The sequence below is a fragment of the Ammospiza nelsoni genome, chromosome 10 (assembly GCF_027579445.1).
Source record: "Ammospiza nelsoni isolate bAmmNel1 chromosome 10, bAmmNel1.pri, whole genome shotgun sequence".
NCBI lineage: Eukaryota > Metazoa > Chordata > Aves > Passeriformes > Passerellidae > Ammospiza > Ammospiza nelsoni.
This window is the reverse complement of record NC_080642.1, coordinates 7586875-7604603: the sequence shown is the minus strand read 5'-3', so window position 1 is coordinate 7604603 and position 17729 is coordinate 7586875. Positions and strand designations below refer to the sequence as shown.

General features: G+C 44.7%; 1 long non-coding RNA gene across 1 annotated transcript; it reads right to left on the bottom strand.

Annotated features, from left to right (window-relative positions):
* Positions 1 to 1282: 1282 nt before the first annotated feature.
* On the bottom strand, positions 1283 to 14472 carry LOC132077595 (uncharacterized). Its single transcript, XR_009419082.1, has 5 exons — positions 14319 to 14472; positions 12937 to 13306; positions 8633 to 8803; positions 7560 to 7651; positions 1283 to 2416 (listed from the first exon to the last, which is right to left on the bottom strand). It is a non-coding gene; the product is annotated as an uncharacterized LOC132077595 (long non-coding RNA).
* Between the last annotated feature and the right edge of the window lie 3257 nt (positions 14473 to 17729).

The window sequence follows — 17729 nt, the reverse complement described above, 5'->3', positions numbered from 1 at the left end:
TGTTTCCTTTTTCCTATGTCCATGTCTGTACAGCTACAGAAAGTCCCATACAAACCGAAGGTGAAACACAAAAGAGAGGAGTTACAATGAACTCACTTTACTCCAAGTAGTAGCAAGTGGCCATGTGAAGGGATGTACAAAAAAAACCAAGCTATTTTTCTGTCTCTGGTCTTTTCAGTAACAGGGAGGTTAAGGTATCCCTCCTGGCAGGGGGTGAGACTCAAATGTCACGCTGAAGAATGACGTTGTGTGTGTCCCTTTAAAAACTTTGAATAGAAACTAGTTTAAATTTGAATCTAAAAAGATAAAGTGAGCTGGGTTCAACCTGGAACTGGCTAAAATGTTCCATACTGCATGTTCATGAGGAAAAAAAAAAACACTTTTTTTTTTTTAATTCAAACATTGCTTTTGAAAATTTTCAGTGGCAAAACATTAAAACACTGCTTTATTTTATGACAACAGACAGTTTCTTTCACTTCAGAGTTACAGCAAGAGCCAGATCCTGCAACGGGGTGGAGTTTCAGCTTGGAAATCCCCTGGATTTCTGGCTCAATTTGTCCTTGTGCACAAAAACCAGGCACCACAGCCAATAAATTTGTTTCAAACAAGTGATGTGTACCCAAGCTCACCCTAGGCGTGTGGGCAGGAAGGAGCAGGCAGGATGTGGGCTGCTGCAGGGCAGCGCTGCCCACCCAGTCTCCATGGCAATGAGGGTCTCACCAGCTGTGTCAGCCCAGCAGCCCTGGGGGTGTCCTGGGGTCTCCATGGGCTGCAGCAGGTGGCAGCCCCAGCCAGGTCCCTGCTGAGCTGGCAGAAAGCCATTCCCTGTTCTGTGGGACAGAGGGAACTACAGGAAGGTGCTGGGAGGGACAGGGAGCTGCAGGTCCAGTTCTGTGTAGATGCTTTTCTGCAGTCCACACAGGAAAGTTTGCCACAATAAATTTCATTCAGTCTTCATTTTAGTCTTTGGCAGAAACTCATTTGAACACATCTACTAAACAAATCTCTCCTCTTGCCCAGGCTTCTTTCAGCTTTAACTGTCCTGAATATGAAATCTCCCAACTTGGAATAGAGGTACTTCAGGGCTTCCACAGAAAAACAAAAAAATACACCAAAATCACTGAATTCAGACAGTACCAAGACCAGAGGTGGGGTTATAGAACAGATTGACTTGGATGGAGTAACAATAAAACTTAGGATCCTGCTTTCCTAATTAGCCTGGCTACATGGGTACCAAAATCAGAGCTGGAAACATGCAAATGTCATGAAACCACACAAAAAATAATACAAAAGTATTTTAATGTTGTCTGATTAGAAATTCCATTTTCAGAAATATAACACATACAAATGGCAATATTACTCTGTAAACATCTTCTCTCAAACCCTTTCAAACCTCCACGCAGATTTTAAAATACATTTTCACAAAGAAAGCAGTGTAGAAAAAGAACAAAGAATTACAACACATTTGAGAGAAATCCTGAAATTAATTTCAAAAGGACATGACTTTAGCATAAGAATACATTTGGAGGAAGAGCATCTTTTCTTTGTTTAGCAATCCTCAAATTTTTCCAGCAGGAAAGCTGGATGGGCACACTGTGTACCGTCCCTCGTTATTTTCAATTAGGTAATAGACATGAAGTTACTTTGGCATTGTTATAAACAGAGGTAGTTCTGAGAAAGGTATATTGAATGCGAGAAGGAAAATGAGCAGGAAGATGTAAGATGGAGCCTGATCCTGCTAACCTCTGCTCCTCCAAACAATCCTCTTTCTTTTCTACTTACTGTGCAGTCTAAGAACTTCAGGATTAAGTCAGGTCTTAGAACCGTAATTCCATTTATTTGTAGAGGCAAACATGCCTTTCGCTTAACATAAATGTTTTTATTTAAAAGGAGGTTGTCAATTTGAAAGCGTTTTAAATTCACGTTTAGGAGAGTCTTTGTGCAGTTTCACACGGGCCGGGGGATGGGCTGGATCTCGGCAGTGGGAGCAAACAGTGTGTGTGGATGCACGGCACAGAACGGGTTAACCCTGCAGAGCCCCCGGGGGTGCCCAGCGCCCGCAGAGCCCCAGGGCCAGCGCTGCTCCGTCCCGGCACCCCGGCCGGCCCCACGCTGCCCCTCCGCCGCCAACATCGCTGCTCCGAGTCAGCGGTGGGGACAGAGCTCCGGCAATTCCAGCGTCACATCCCTGCGGGCAGCGCCTTGTGCTGGGATGGGGACCAACAGCTCTGGGAACAAACATCAGACCCCACTCAGAAACAGAGGGACAGGAACTGAAATTTGCGTTGTCACCATCACTGAACTCCTCCTGAGAGCCAGAGTGCCAGCAGTGGTACCAGGATGCACAGGGATGTGCACACAGATGCTCACAATTTGTTGTTTCAATTTATAGCTTTTTTTCCTCTTGAAGTATCTCCTGTAAATAAAGAAGACAGAACAAAATGTGATTTAATACTCCCAACATTTTTCAAACAGTATTACACAAGTAACCAGCAAAAATCCCCAAAAATGTTGTAGCAACCTTCAACCCCTTTCTCACATGTATTTGCAAACCGCTAATTCTGGTTTGTTGCCCGCAAACCTCAGGTCTGAGTTTTGTTGCATTTTTAAAGCCTGCATCAGATGCTTAACCAGAAACAGTCAAATCATCCTTTTCGAGGCATTCTTAGTTAAATAGCATCATATGTAGTCCCTGCAAAGGACTAAAAATATTCAGCTGTGGTTAGGTTTTTTTTGTTTATACATTTCATCCAGCTCAGGAGTGCTGCAAAAAAAGTCAGCAGTTGTCATCCTCTTTTTCAAATAATATAGTTTCTAAAGGGAGAGTTTTTATAATAGTTTGGATTCAGCTAATGGATAAATATCATAGATTACTTTATTTTTCAAAGACGACTAGGCTGAGACATTAAATAACCAAAAATAAGTCATTTTGACCCCCAACCTCTTGGACATTGTCTCTTAAAGAGCCCTAGGGCATATTTTTTCTCAGTTCAATATGAATCCACTCATTACCCCAATTTCAATTGGCTAGGCATGAAAATCTCAGGACTTACTCAGGTTTTTTCAGTGTCTCAAGTGTAAGAAGAGAGTCATGTTACTCATGTTTACCTCTGCCAAACAGCAGCTGGAATATAGTCCCTCCAGGCAGAACACTGTGAGCATATTAAAGTACTAAATGATTCCCAGGAAATTCATAAAATGTCCTTTTCTAATGGTTCAAGGTATTTTTGTGGAGGCAGATTATTTACTATTTTTAGCTTTTCCCAGTGTCTAGCTTGTCTAATTGCTCCTTGTGCAAGTGGTCTGGCCCGGGGCTATTTTTCAGCTCTAATTGCAAAAGAAAGGATTACATGGCTTTGCTTGTGCTGGGGATGGGGCTCAAACCCTCCCAAAAAAACCAAAAAAAAACACCAAAAACCAAACCCTCCACCCCCTGATTTCATAGCTACCCAGAACATTCACTCAATTTGCTGGTCTCATCTATAACTTCAAACCTGCTGACAACAGGACCACAGGTAGGTACCTGCTGTGTGCTGTCAGGGAGCAGGGCAGTCTGACCAGTGCTGGAGTTTTCCAATTGATGGTTCTCTCATCTACTTACACAGTGCAGCAATTACCAGAGGTGTTACCTTTGCAATTTTCTTTGAAAAGTCATGGAGAGATTCCCATAAAAAGCCCCTTGTTGCAATTCTAGTTGAAAATCCTGGAAACAGCATAGAGAAGTCAGGCTCTATGCTGGGAATGGGCAGTGAGCAGCCAATTTTGGTTATAAACTCACCTACCTACCTAAACCTGGGGAAGGAAAACCAAAATGTCAAGGTATTTTGACTTTGTTCAAAATGCCAGAATGCCACAATGAGAACTACCTAAGCTGTACTACCTGAGGTTTCAGAAGATAAAAAACCTACTTCATGCCCAGGTTTAGTTAACAGTGTTTTGTGGATGCTCTTCAAGGTGTTTTCATCTCAGCCCACTGAATAACTTTACCAAGCAGCAGTCTAGCAGAAGCCCCTCTCATTTCAGAGCTTAAAATTCACAGCACAGCTCCTCCCAGAAAGGAGGGAGATGGATCTTCTCCAGGAGAGTGGAAAACCTCAAATCTGCGATTTTGCCTTGTCTACATAAAGAGTGCTTGCATTTTGCCTGAATTTGCCATTAAAGTAGCCCTTGTCTATAGAAATGTTAGGAGACAGCCCAGGCACCATCACAGCCTGGTACATCCCTGGAAAAAGCAGTCACTGTCATCTCCTGTGAGGGTACAGCACTCCTCCAGAACAGCAGCTATCTGAAAATAAGTTCATTTTCCTGTGATAATACAAACATCAGCACAAAGGCCTGGTCTATGAGAGCAGTTGTGCAACACTCAATAATTTCACATCCTGGTCTGAAATATTCCACAGGCAGTTGGAAGGTCCAAGGCTGAGATCCAAAAGCACCAACGTATTCACAGCTATGCAAATATTAGGCACTAGTGATGTCTCAACACATGCAACATCTTACATTATATTTAGCAGACTCCACTTAAATTCACCTGCCTGCAAGCTGTAAAGATTTACCAGAACTTGTGAAAAAAAAACTAGAACAGATTAAGCCAAATAATTTTTCAGCTATTAATCATTTGAGGTTTGTTTGAAGATTTTACCTCTTGGGAGATAGAGGTTCCTAAATGACAGTGGCTGTCATTAAGAGTTAAATGCTGCGTTGTGTTCAACCTATTCCAATAAGAATTCTCTAAGTCAGTGACACATCTGAAACAGTCTGTCCTCCTGCATGCCCTGATAGCCCTGGGTTTGCTCCCTGCCTCCTGCTTGCTCTGCAGCCCATGTGATGCTTTGTTTACCCACTGCACAAGCAGATCCATGCACCAGCCATTCCCAGCAGAATGATTGGGAGTCCACAGCTTTCTTATGCCTGAGTCTGCAAACACTGGGCACTGGTGTGCTCCCCTCCTTCCCACTCAGCTCCCCTCTGTGTTTTGGGTTCAAAGTGAAACTATCCCAGACTCAGGGACCCCGAGAGTGCAGGACTTGGGAAACTCCAGGACAGACACTGAGGGCACGAGCGTATTATCAGAAAGAATTTGAGTGCTCCCAGCAGCCCAGCAGCAAATTAGAAAGTTTTGGCTCCCAAGAATGAGTTGTGTTGTTTGTTCCTGCACACTGCAGCTGCTCGCCCCTCTCCCTCCCCACCCCCCTCCTTTGGGTGGTTTATTACACACAAGCTACTAATGAATGGGAGCCGCTGTTTTACAGTACACCACACTTACAGGACTTATCTCTAGGCCTACCACAGATTTGACTGATCAACAGCAGGGCACCACCATCATAATTCTTCCTAGAAACAGGAGGATAAAAAGGGGTTTGTTGGAGGTTGGCTGTGTCTGCAGAGAATCCTGCCTGCAGGGCCTGCTGATGCCATCACTCGCTGCTATGGTCTTTGGCCTAATAAGGTACAGAAACAAAGATTGTTCACTTGTTCAAGAATACTAAAGTACCCAAGTGACGGAAAGTGGAGGCAGCAGGGCACACATCCAAGTGGGATTAAGGCCACAAGTGCAACGTTACAGGGCTGACTGGGTGGCAGAGGGAATATCTGCCTCTGAAGAAAAAAAAAATCCAGTTCAAACATAATTTATAACATGTCACTCACAGTCAGAGGTGGCTGTCATTAAGAGTTAAATGCTGCATTGTGTTCAACTTATTCCGATAAGAATTCTCTAAGCTGCTTATATGTTATCATAACTCATGAATAAGTGGAGCGTGGGCTGGGGAGGGGGGAGAGGCTCTCTGGGGCAGGATGGGACCCAGACTGGGAGGCAGAAACCATGGAACAGAGCTGGGCTGCTGGGTCTTCAGTGTGGTGTACCCCCAGCCTGCACATTCCAAGGACTCCACAGTGAGTCAGAGTCTGCCAAGCCCATGGGACTTGTCAAGGCCCATGCTCTACTTGGACACATCCACCTTCTTTGCTTTTATGCACTTCTCCAGTTAGGGAGCTAGGCAGTAACACCGAGAGGATCTAAAATGCAGCATTCAGGTTCAGCTGGTCTACACAGCAGGCTCTATGATGGTTTCAGAGCTGGAGGTGAAGGAAAACAAAAAGGGCAACATTATAGCCAAGTATAAAATCCCTAAGTTAATACCGCTTACTGGAAATGGAACTGGGAACCCAACAGAAGAGCAGCAAAGCAGCTTCTTTAGGGACAATATTAAATTCCTCTGACTGACTTGGCAGTTTGGAAGCAGCAGGATTGTTTTCTCTAGCTTTAGGAAACCCAGCAACAGACCCCACTGAAGTTCAAGCAGCTAGATCAGGCCCAATACCACTAAACTTTCCAGGCTTATCAGGGAAATTTTTCACTGCAACATTTTCCCTGCTTCATTTTGGGTGTAGAGGGAACAACCTGTGTGGAATAAGAGTTAGAATCATAGGAGCCCACTCATTTTCACAGAATTAATCATAGGAGCCTGTTCATTTGCACAGCTCACTTAGTGCAAATAGCCACTGGAATTCCCACTTAGAAGCATTTCTCTGGTGCAGCTCATTCAGAAAGCAGCAGTTTGTTTACTCACTGGCTTGGGCTACCTGGATCACATTACACCTGCTGGGCTGCTGGTAATGTGGGAGGTTGATTTTAAACTGGCACTGTTGCTTTTATAAAGCCTTTAATGTCGTAGGCTCTGGCTGTGTTCAGGATCTCACCCATGAAGCCAAGGCTTAAGGGACTTTGGGCTGAGACATCCCAGTCCTATATTCCCCTGTCACTCAAGTCAGCAACCACAACTTTGCTGCGGTAGGTGTGGGACAAATATTTCAGTCCCTGACCTGTGCCTGGTCTGACTAAAGACCCAGGGTCTCTGCTTTGCCCACACCCCAGAAACACTGCAGCAAGTACCCAGTTTTCTGAGTACCAAGCTGAATACAAGGATCTGACCTGCTGCCTCAGTGCTGTCCTCACCTGTGTTGGAAAGCCAGAGGGCTGACCACAGTGAGCTGCTGGTATCCAGAGGTGGCTGCAGGACACTGCAGGTGCAGGGGTGCATGGTGTGTGTGCAGCACAACAATGCACTCATGTTTGTGGCCTCCACAGCTCTGGGGAGCTTATAACCACAGCCCTGTGTCCCTGCAGAGAGAAGACAGTTCCCTGCAGCCACCTCTCTCCAAGAGGGAACAGAAGATGACTCAGGAATCCCATCCACCCATTCCTCCCCCCAGCCTCTGGAGCTCACCCACGCACGGGAGCTGAACCCCCGGGAACGTTTTTGTGGGTGGGTGTCCCCAGGGGGCTGTGCTTGTCTGTTGTGCAGCTTTAGGAGTGTGCAAGTCCAAATCCATTTGTCTGGGTGCAAGTTACAGTAAACAATCAGTAGAACTTATCAGAAGGAAAGTTAAAATAGATGTAACTGATGTGTGAAGGCATGTTTTACCCAGCTCTAAATCCTGTTGGCTGTGTAAGTAGAGGCAGGTAGTAGATTAACTATGCAGCTCAGAGACCATTAAGGCTTGCAGAGGAACAATTAGTTCGAATTTTATGAAATAGAGCCTTTTATAAAACTTACAGCACAGCTAATGACAGAGCTTTCTTCAAATAAGTATTTCCTTCTGATCTTTGTCACGTGGGGTTTGTAGCATCTTGCCAGGATATGAGAACCTAAAAATGTAAAAGGCAATATTTCAGCAAAAATTAAACCCACTGGTTTATCTTTTCCATCTGTGTGAAGTGTAAACAGAGAGAATAAATAAATAAATACTGAAAAATACATTTGTTTTAAATAAATGTGAACAAAGGGTTTGACACATTTGCAGTATGTAATGCTGGTTTTAAAACATGATTTCAACCACCTGACACATTCAATTAAATACAGAAAACTCTCCAGTTGTATTTGCATTCTGGAAGAGCAGCTACAAAAGAAAGTGTAAGAGCAGCAAATCATTCTGAAAATAAACTGATTTGGACAGAGAATGAGTTCTCCCTGAAAGGCTGCAGCACCACTGGCTTTGTAGTATTGCTTGAAAAAGCTGCAAGTATCTTATTTTTCCCCATAAAACAGGTCCACTTTGGGAAGGGCAGACTGACAGTTTGATCTACCTTCCAGGAAACCATGAGAGAAAAAAAATCACTTCTAGGAGCACAAATTTTCAGTAAGGCCTCTTTTTTTTCCTCCAATATTCAGGGAAATTCCTAATGCAGTTCATAATCTTTAATTAAAAAAAAAAAAAAAAAAAACCTGCAGCAATAAATGATGGAAGAAAACCAAATCCCTTTTCCAAGCAGTGACACTGCCACTTTAATAGTTTCCCACTGTACTTGGGGTTAGTTGCCAGAGAAGCCTTGTTCAGCCTATTTGGGGGCCCCATGAAATGCTGCAAGCGTTACTGAAATGAGCACTTGTCTTTTGTTGAGCTGCATGCTAGCACCATACAGTGCTGAGCTGATAAATCCACTTTTTCTAACACAAGCATTTTTCAAACAAAACTACCATGAGACTGATGAGTAATGCCAGCTTGCCAAAAAAAAAAAAAAAAAAAGACACACACCCCTCGCAGGCGCTGCTGACACTGACAGCTGTTAAATTCACATATTCACAAAATGAGATGGGTTACATAACTGGAAATTACAAGAGCGACTCACCAGCGAGAGGAACTGCAAAGCAAGGCATCACTGGGGCTTGGGAAGGAACAGATCCCACATTTCCATGTGCACTGTCCCACTGAGGGCTGGGATAAAGCTGTGCCTTGAGCACACAGAGGTTGTGGGCACTCCTTACCCTGCATCATCAGGCTGTTTGTAGTTTGTTCAGCGCTGGGATTTTTTTTTCAGCAAAGTGAGGATGCATGTGGAAAAAGGATATATTAGTTCTGCTGTGTATGTTATAACACAGGGTAGTTTAAAAGCCCAAATGTCACATTTTGCAAGGCATGATGCAAAAACTCTAAAAGGTTTATTGTCAAATCTTGAGCAGCTGAGAGGGCAGTGGAGAAAGTAAAGTGCTGGGTAGAGTTAGGTTTGACAAAACCTAGGTAGCTTTTAATTTGCATCACATTTTTCAGATATATAAGCACTTTGCAAAGATGTTGTTTTTATCATTCTCATTGCATGGCCATAGAGCTGAGCTCTGGAGAAAGTCTGTAATCTTCCCATGCAGGACAGAGAGGCAATGACACCATGTCACCCCACCACCACGTCACCTGCCTTTATTTCAGTATCTGTTTCTAAATTGGTTTGAAAACTTTGACAAAAGGACCTGGTTCTGGAAGGCACAGAGCAGATGATGGAGGAAAGGCACCATTAAGGGCTCCTGAGGAATGGCAGGTGTGGGGCTGGTGGAACAGCTCAGGAGAAGGAGCAGTGAGGGAAGATGGCAATGTCTGTACAAGCTGCCAGGCCCTCACGTGTTGCTGAGATTGCCAGAAATGAGGTTCTAAAGGGGGCTAATCTGGACATAAATCAAGGCAGAAAACAATGGATGTCTTTATGAATAGCCATACTAAAAAAAAAATCCAGTAATTAAACCACCATTAACATCAAGCTAAATTTTATACATTCAAAATTATCTATGCTTCAATTTTTTCTGCTCATGGCTGAATTCATTCTTCTTACATAGTAAGAGGGGTTTTGTTGTTATAAAAAACACACCTAAAAGCTTTTTTTATAAGCAAGTTTATCAAACAAGAAATGAAGATAAAATGACAACTAAATGCATAAAGTTCCATGTACTTTATCACGTTATCTATAATAAACTAGGCTAATGCAAAATCGAGATGCACAGACAAATCAGGAGGAAAAAAAAGAAACACAGAAATGAATGCTTGGAGAGTGATGTCACCTAAGCTGGTGTGTAGGTACAGTCTGCTGCGTAGGAGAGCAGTGAAAGCATAAACAGAATACTAGATGTGCATTAAGGCACAAACAGAAATAGCTGGGAACAATGGCAAAGTCTGGTTGCTCTTGGAACCTTAATGTAAGGAAACATCCTTATAAAAGATGAGACAATAGCAGGTCTATAAATGACAGCCCCGTAGGCAGGGAAGGATAAGAACTTCCTATAGTTCCTAAAGTATCAACCTATATTGTAACCCTTCCACAAAGGCTGCCTTAAGTGCTTTCTCTGAATTAGTCCACCCAGAATAGGAAAAAGCATCAGAATTAGTTTGACTTTTCCTCTGGACACCAGCCACACACTCTCAAGGCAGAGAGGAAGAAGTAAAAGCAGACGGAAGCTCAGCACTTGTTTAGGACCTTTTGCCAGCACACCTGTAAGTCCCAGCGCTCATTTGCCCTCCCTGCTTCCTCCAGAGCCCAGAGACCTCTGCCAGCCCTGATCCAGGCCATGGCAACGTGCTGCTCTCTAAAGCTGAGCTTCTCTGTCTCTGCAGAGCACTGGCAGTGCAGGCTTTGGACACAAGCAAACACAAACTAGGCTGAAGCTTCAGTGTCCATTTATCACTTTGATTTTCTTTGTTTCATTTTGAAGTGGGGATTTTGTGTTTTTGTTTGTTTGCATGAGTAATAAAAAACATTCATTTAACTGAGCATATGTTTAATTTGAAAACATTAACAAGATACCTCCCACACCTCATGGCCCATGACCTGAGACATATTCCTGTACAGCAAACATCCTCTGAGCTTTCAGGTAGCAAATTACCCTCAGACCTCAGATTCTCTTGCAGACTGCCACATACTCCACTAATACAAATTTAAATTGAAGACTATGAACATTGCTATTTAACACAATTCCATTGTATTAAATAGTAATAGCCACAGCAAACTTTCAAAGGCCTCAGGGGTTATCAGTGTCCATAGGACAGGGGCTGGGAACCACCACAGACTCTGGTGGTTCTGCTGGTTTATCTCCAACACAGCACTAAGACCATTCACATACATCCCTCTGGTGAAACTCAAAGAGCCTGCACTTCAGAGAGTTTTCCAAAAGGTCAAATGAAGCTGTGTGAGCACTTCACTGCACTGATGGGGAAGAAGAATTGTCCACTGCAGCTGCTGCTAACAGGCACCTCTAGGCACTCCAAATGGGTGTGCATGAACCGAGCAATTTGAAGAGGTACAAAACATGCAAGACCAGGACCTTTTGTGAGTCACATTTGTAGATTTGCAGCTGATTATAAATTCAATGGAATCTACAGAAGTCAATGCTAAAGAATTTGAAGCGAGTTAAAGTTCCTGAGATCTCCTCGTTGTTGTCTCTGTCAACAATTCTTTATTGTTTAGAGCAAATCTGGGGCAATTCTGGTCCAAAAGTTCCAGTGGAATAGTTCTATCTATTTTCAGAAATGATCCCCTGTCAGTAAAACTTGGTCCTTGAGTGATGGCAATACAAAGCAGATGTAAGTACATATTTTGAAAAAATGTTGAAAAATACACAGATGCTTTTGAAAATATTGAAGATTCACCATCCAGCTATTTACAGTCCTATTTTTAATTTTCTGAAAAACAAGCAAATATTCTGATTCTCACCAAGGGCTGTAAGTTTCATCTTCCCAAGCTCAATCACAGAAGCCCTGAATCAACATGCTTCCTAATGGGAAAAAATTCTTTTCAGCAGAGGTCTGTTAAAAATGACCACCAAAAGCCAACTATTATTAGTGTTCAGGGTAGAATTAAATAGTGCCACCATGAATTTCTGAATGTGCAGGTGCATTCCTTAAATTATTTTATAGCAAAATTCAGCCCCGTTTCTTACTCCTGGTCTTCAAACCTGCTCCCGCCAGAGCAGATTATGATGACCCTATAAGAGTCAGGACCATGGCCAAAAATCCATGAATTTGGGGGGCTTTTTGCAGAGTAAGGCATTACTGCAAGTAAAAGTTAGAAATTCTTGCTGTTGCGACCTGTGGGACTTCTGAGCGGTACAATGATGCTCAGCACAGCCCAGATGCTCTTCCTGAACTGTATTTTATGGCCCTGTCTCTGCAGCTCCTCCAGCCTCGGGGGAACTGCTCAGCTGGGAAGGGACTGGGAAGAAAAATGTCACAGCCCGGCCCTGCCAAGCACACAAAGTGTTTGGGCAAGGGTCTCACTGCACAATTTTTCTAAGACTGGGAACAAATATTAAAGCTATTTTCTTCCTTCAGAGCAGTTTTAAAGTCACTTAAAGTCTGATAACACTTTCCAGCTGGAAACTGGACTTTGCTCCTCAGTGTAGTTCCACTTACTCACCTGACAGCTACACGAGAATTACTCGTGTGAGCAATGCATGAGGTTCTGTAGCAGGGGGATAAAACACAAGAGCCAATCCACTTGCTCAGAGGGGCAAGTTTCTAAATTCAATAACAAAATCAGAAGTCTGCAACAGCCCCTCCCTCCCCCACATAGTTTGTTGCTTAAAATCTTAAAGGAAAAAAAATATCATGTTCTCTATGAATACCATCATAGCATGATCAATTTTTTTCCTACAAAAATACATAATCAGTTTTGTAGCTTTTCTACTTGTCCTGCAAACCAGTAAAGGAAAACTATGTGAAACTCTCACACTTTCATTTCACACTATTCTTAATGTTACCTAATTTCCCAGTTTAAAAATAGATTACAGGGATTAAGAGACTTTTGAATCTAAAAAGAATGCACATATTAGAGAAATTACTACCTAAAGTAAATAGCCTACTTTAATAAGCAGTCTCCTAGTTTGTATGATATTTAGCAAAAAAACACTTCACAGGCATCTAGTTTAACACGTCAGCCAGCTTCATTTGCAAGTTCAAAATCCAGAGGTAGATAAAATATTAGTGTGGTTTGGAATATGCAAAGTGCCAATTTTTTGTGTATTAATGCACTGAAGCACTTGATGCAATGTTATTATGGAAGGAAAAAATAGTTGCCAGAAGGGTTTATTTAAGGAATGGTTACTGCAAATAAAAACTTTCAACTAAAAAGGATTGTTTTTTAATATGCTTTTAATGACCTCTACTCCTCATACCTACCTCCTTGCTTCCCAAACTGTTTGTACTGTCCCCAATAACACTCAGTGGAAAGCTGTCGTTCCTGGCTAAATCCTTACTTAGGTTGGATGCTATGCCTCCGTTAGACAGGGTCACAAGGTCACAATCGATTTTGGAGGCCACCTGGAGAGTCCAGGCCGTGAACTGACTCAAAAAATTTATATCAGAGCTGGAATGGCCCACCTCCCAGGGCTCAGCCTGCGTTAACACCCCAACCGCAGGATGGAGCCTGCCAGGCCCGGCTCAGAGAGAGGCCAGAGTTGTTGACCCCGTTAGCTGACCTCTTCAAACTTCAGGAGAATTTTTCTGGCAGTTACCACGGTGACTGGGCACTCCAAGCTTATCCTTCTTACTGAAAAAAAAAAAAAAAAAAAAAAAAAAAAAAGACGAAAAATTAAGAAGAAAAAAAAAAACGTTAAAACCTACCTCGTAGGAATGTCTGTCAGGAATCAAACACATAAAAGTTTTAATTGTTTGCTTCTCTCTTGGGCTGCTCTGGCTCTAAGTGGTACATCCGATGGGAACATTGAGAAAACAGTTTGGCTGAAAGCATTTCAACTTGTGAAGAAATAATGCTCAGTGGATTTAACAAGAAGCATTTCTAGTATCTGCTGGTGATCACAAGTGACACGCTAAGAGGTTTATTGTGAAATAATGTTTATTTTTTTTTCTGTATCTTTCTCCAAATTGCTACCATTTCTCACTGAATTGAAAAGAAGCTGAGACAAGGCTCAGGGAAAGGATTCTATGCTGCCTTCTGGTTTTTTTTCCTTTTAAAAACTGTCTGCTGGGTGAAACATTAAGTATGCAGCAGTACCTTGCTTTGGTCTCTCAGAAGAGACTGCATAACCTATTTAATGTACCATGAAATATTATTTAAGAGGAAAAAGCAAAAAAAAACCCCAAAAGTTGTCAGACATCGTTAGTGCTGGTTTTTTCAGGCACTTTGAACACTAATCACTTCACACATAAAATTTAGCAGGTAAGCAAGGTCTAGTGATGCTGACAGAAAACACTTGAAACACATCAAGGGATCACAGAGCACCCTAGGTAAACAAGAAAACAAAGTGCACCCTTCATTTCTGAAAAAAGAAGGGGAAAACTGGTGCTTCTTAATTTCAGAGCAATCACATATTACATACAAAGCTTTTATGTAAATTTCCCTCATGCTCCTCTACTTGAAATAGCATCTTGCAAAAGGGAGCAGTGAAGAGTATACTGCATTATAGCTGGAAAAATCCTACTTAAGGGCTCCTGATGGCAAACTGTCAATCAGTATTCCCCGCTTGTTATGAACTGCTCATTTCTGGAGTACAGCTAAACAGAGGTTTAATGATTGAAACTTTAATGGCATTTTGTCTCACACATGGTTCTGAAGTATCTTCTGTTGTTTGAAGAGTTAAATATGGATATTCAAATTGCTGCTCAGCCACTGCTCTGCTCCTCCTGGGCTTCTCCAGTGGCAGTGCTGAGATGGCAGAGGGACCGAGCTGCTGAGTCGCCTCTCATGGGAGGACATCACACAGACCCTATGGACACAAAAATAAAGCAGGAGGTTTGGGTGTGAGAAGCAAAAAGCACAGAGCTGATCTTTTGCTCCAGGCTTACTTTTCATTTCTGCTGGAAGGATGAGAAAAAGGCAGTCCAGCGTACGTGTGTTAACTAACATTAAAAAAAAGTGAATGAGGGCACGGTACAGGACCCTTTCTCCTTTCAGAACTGGTTCAATTGTTTTGAAATATCACATGCCTCAAGGCTAAATAGATACATAGACACTTAATAATATTATTTAGCAATAGTGAATTAAACATGAAAACAATTTAAATTAAAAACACTTAAAGATTGTTTCCCTGTTATTAAGGATGTGTTAGAAAAAGGCTAACCCTCTCATTAGGAGATGGATTTTTTCATTTGTGTTTTTGTTATGGCTATACAAGATGTTTTTATACTTTCTTTTATTCTCTGCATGAAATAATGTAAATTGAAACAATCAGGTGGCTGATCAATGGGCTAGTGGGAAGAAAAAAATGTTTGCTAAATTCTATTTCTTCTCTTTCTTTTTGACCAACACTGTATATATAAGCATGTGCCTTTCAATTAGATACTGTGATTTATGAAGTCATGCTCAGGGCTAGCCAGGTTGTTGACTCAGATTAGAGCTATGATGCCAGCTCATTCCCTGGTGACAAACACTGACTGTCCTTCCCGAAGCCAGGCACCCCTGGCAGCCTTATGAAAAGACCTTGTGGTTGGCACAGCGCTGGGCAGGAAATGAGGTCCTCTCCGGTTCAGGACAGAGATGACTGGAGCTACAGAAAGCTGCAAAGCAAAATCAGCATCTCCTGAGTCACAGGCTTTAAGCTCTGGTGGGCCCCACAGTTCCCAGGGTGACCTGGCCACCAGCGCTGCCTCTCCCACAGCCCTGGCAGCCCAGGGGAGCACTGAGGGCTGCACACTGGGCTGCCATGCCATGGGGCTGCTTTCCTGTGGCAGAGGGGAGCAGAGGGCACTGCGCTCCCCCACTCTCACCACGTGCCCCAGCCTGGTGCTCAGCACCCTCCTCAGGGAATCCCTTTCTCGCTCATCCCTACCAGAGATTTTTTTGGCATGCTGTGTGGTGTTTTTCAATATCACAAGGTTTTTATGTCAGCCTATAGCTTGGAGATCTCTGTGTGGCCTACCCTTCTCCAGGAATTTCTCATATAAATCACTGGAAAGCAGGAAATCCCTAAGTCCTGGTAGGAAGCTGTTTACCATGTTTGCCTCAGCACAGACAGCTGCAGACCACAGAGCATCTTGCCCTGTAGGTACCACTGCAACCCAGACACCTGGACCTGAAATAGGAGAACTTTGCCTCCTTCTTTCGAGATCTCTGAGCCAGAAAGTGAGCTCCTGGAATGGGGTTAGAAACTCCTACTGAATTCATGGAGTAGAACTCCCTGATCTTCTCTGTGTAACACTTTCACTCCAAATTCCCTCAATGCCATTGAAACAATAATATTTAGACCATTTGGGGCTGAGATTATTGCTTTAATAAATTGGGTTTTTATTGGTTCATTGTGGCAAATAAGCCCCCGATTGATTTTGCTCCTAATCAGCATGGAGAATGCATTCCGCTGTAATTAAATCCCGTGTAACTGGGCACTCTGTGTTCGCTTGTCTCTTAGCTTGCAGTGGCATGAGATACAGCACATCAAACGCTATCCTCGCCACGATAGGCACCCTGCCAGCCCGCGGAGCGATGATGCTCGCCTTCAGCGTGCTCACAGTGGCTACGGCTGGAGCAGCGGGCAGCGCTCGGGAGACGTAGGAAACATGAGAGGAGCAGGATGGCCAGGGATAGGGTCCTTTCCCTCGAGGAAGGTTTCACCCCCTCTCTGAACACGCTGCGGGAGAGGCGGGGGCCGCTGGCGCTCCCGCTTTCCGCAGGTGCCCGCAGCCCCGGCGCGGCTCCGCTGCCGCTCCCGGGGCTCGGGCCGGGGCAGCCGGGTCCCCTCGGCCGGCGGCAGCGCGGCCGGGCTGCCAGGCGGGCAGTTTTGAAGAGTCGATCTTCATAATACAAATCCCCCGGCTTCGCCTCCCCGCCAGCGGCGCGAGCCAGCTTTTTAATTGAATCCCGGGGATTTGGCCGCAGCCGAGAGCCCCGGTTCGGGCCCCAGCGCCGTGGGTCCCCCCTCCCGAGAGCGGGACCGTCTCTCGAGGGCTGATCTCTCGCCTCCAAACCGAGGCAAGGGGGGCTCCGGCGGCCTGGGGGAGTCCCCCGGCCCGGGCCCCCGGAGGCAGAGCGCGGGCTCGCTGCACCCCGGGGCTGCGGGCGGCGGGGGGGCCGGGGCAGCTGGCGGGGCCGCGGCCGCTCCCGCCTCTCGCCCGGGCAGCGCTTTAGGGGGGGCTCAGGCCGGATCCTGCCCATTCTATACGTTAATGCTCTTTTCTCTCCGGCTGCAGGGAAGCAGGCCAGCGGATAATTACCCCTCACTGCAATCCGCAGAGCTGGCCTAATCCGAAAGCTCAAGTGCCCGTAAGTAAAACTTCAGGAAAAGTTATTGAAACTGACAAATACAGGGTGACAAATAATCAATAAAAGCCCAGTCCCACATCCTTTATTGTTTCCAGGCACTAACAGCAAGTAATGAAACCTCGGCGAGGACGGGGGAGGGAGCGGCAGGGACCGGGCGCTGGGCTGGCTCTTTAGTGGGAAAGCCCCCACTAAAAGAAACCCAGGGAAGAAGCCGGCAGGATGAGGGGGACGATCCCGTCTCCGTGGGGGACAGGAAAATGCCACCGTCCCAGTGCCCCCTCTCCCCAAGCCCTCCGTGCCGCCCGGGGCCGGGACGCTCGGGATGGGCGAGCCCGGGAGGCTCCAGCCCGGCCGGGAAGCTCTGCCCGAGCCGCGGGCAGGGACGCCCCGGAGCCCGGTGCCACCCGGCAGCCCCGGGCCACGCACCTACGGCACGCACCCGCACAAAAAATCAGGCGCTGTGGTCTGCCTTCTGAAATCTATAACATCCCTGAACACCCAACGCGCTCCTTCTCATTAGCATCTCGGCCCTGGATTTTCCACGCCACAGTTTCTAAAGTTTCAGAGAAGGACGCCGGGCAAGATAAATCCGTGCTGTCGTTTCTCTCCCTTTCTGTCTCTCCAAATTAAGTTTTGATCTATCAGTTTAAACACTGGCCAGAAAGTTGATTCACTTTCTGTTAGGATTTCGGGTTAAACCGGGGGCTCCTCCAGTGTCTTTAAGCTTTTGAGCTGTGTAAATGAACTGCAGTGTCAC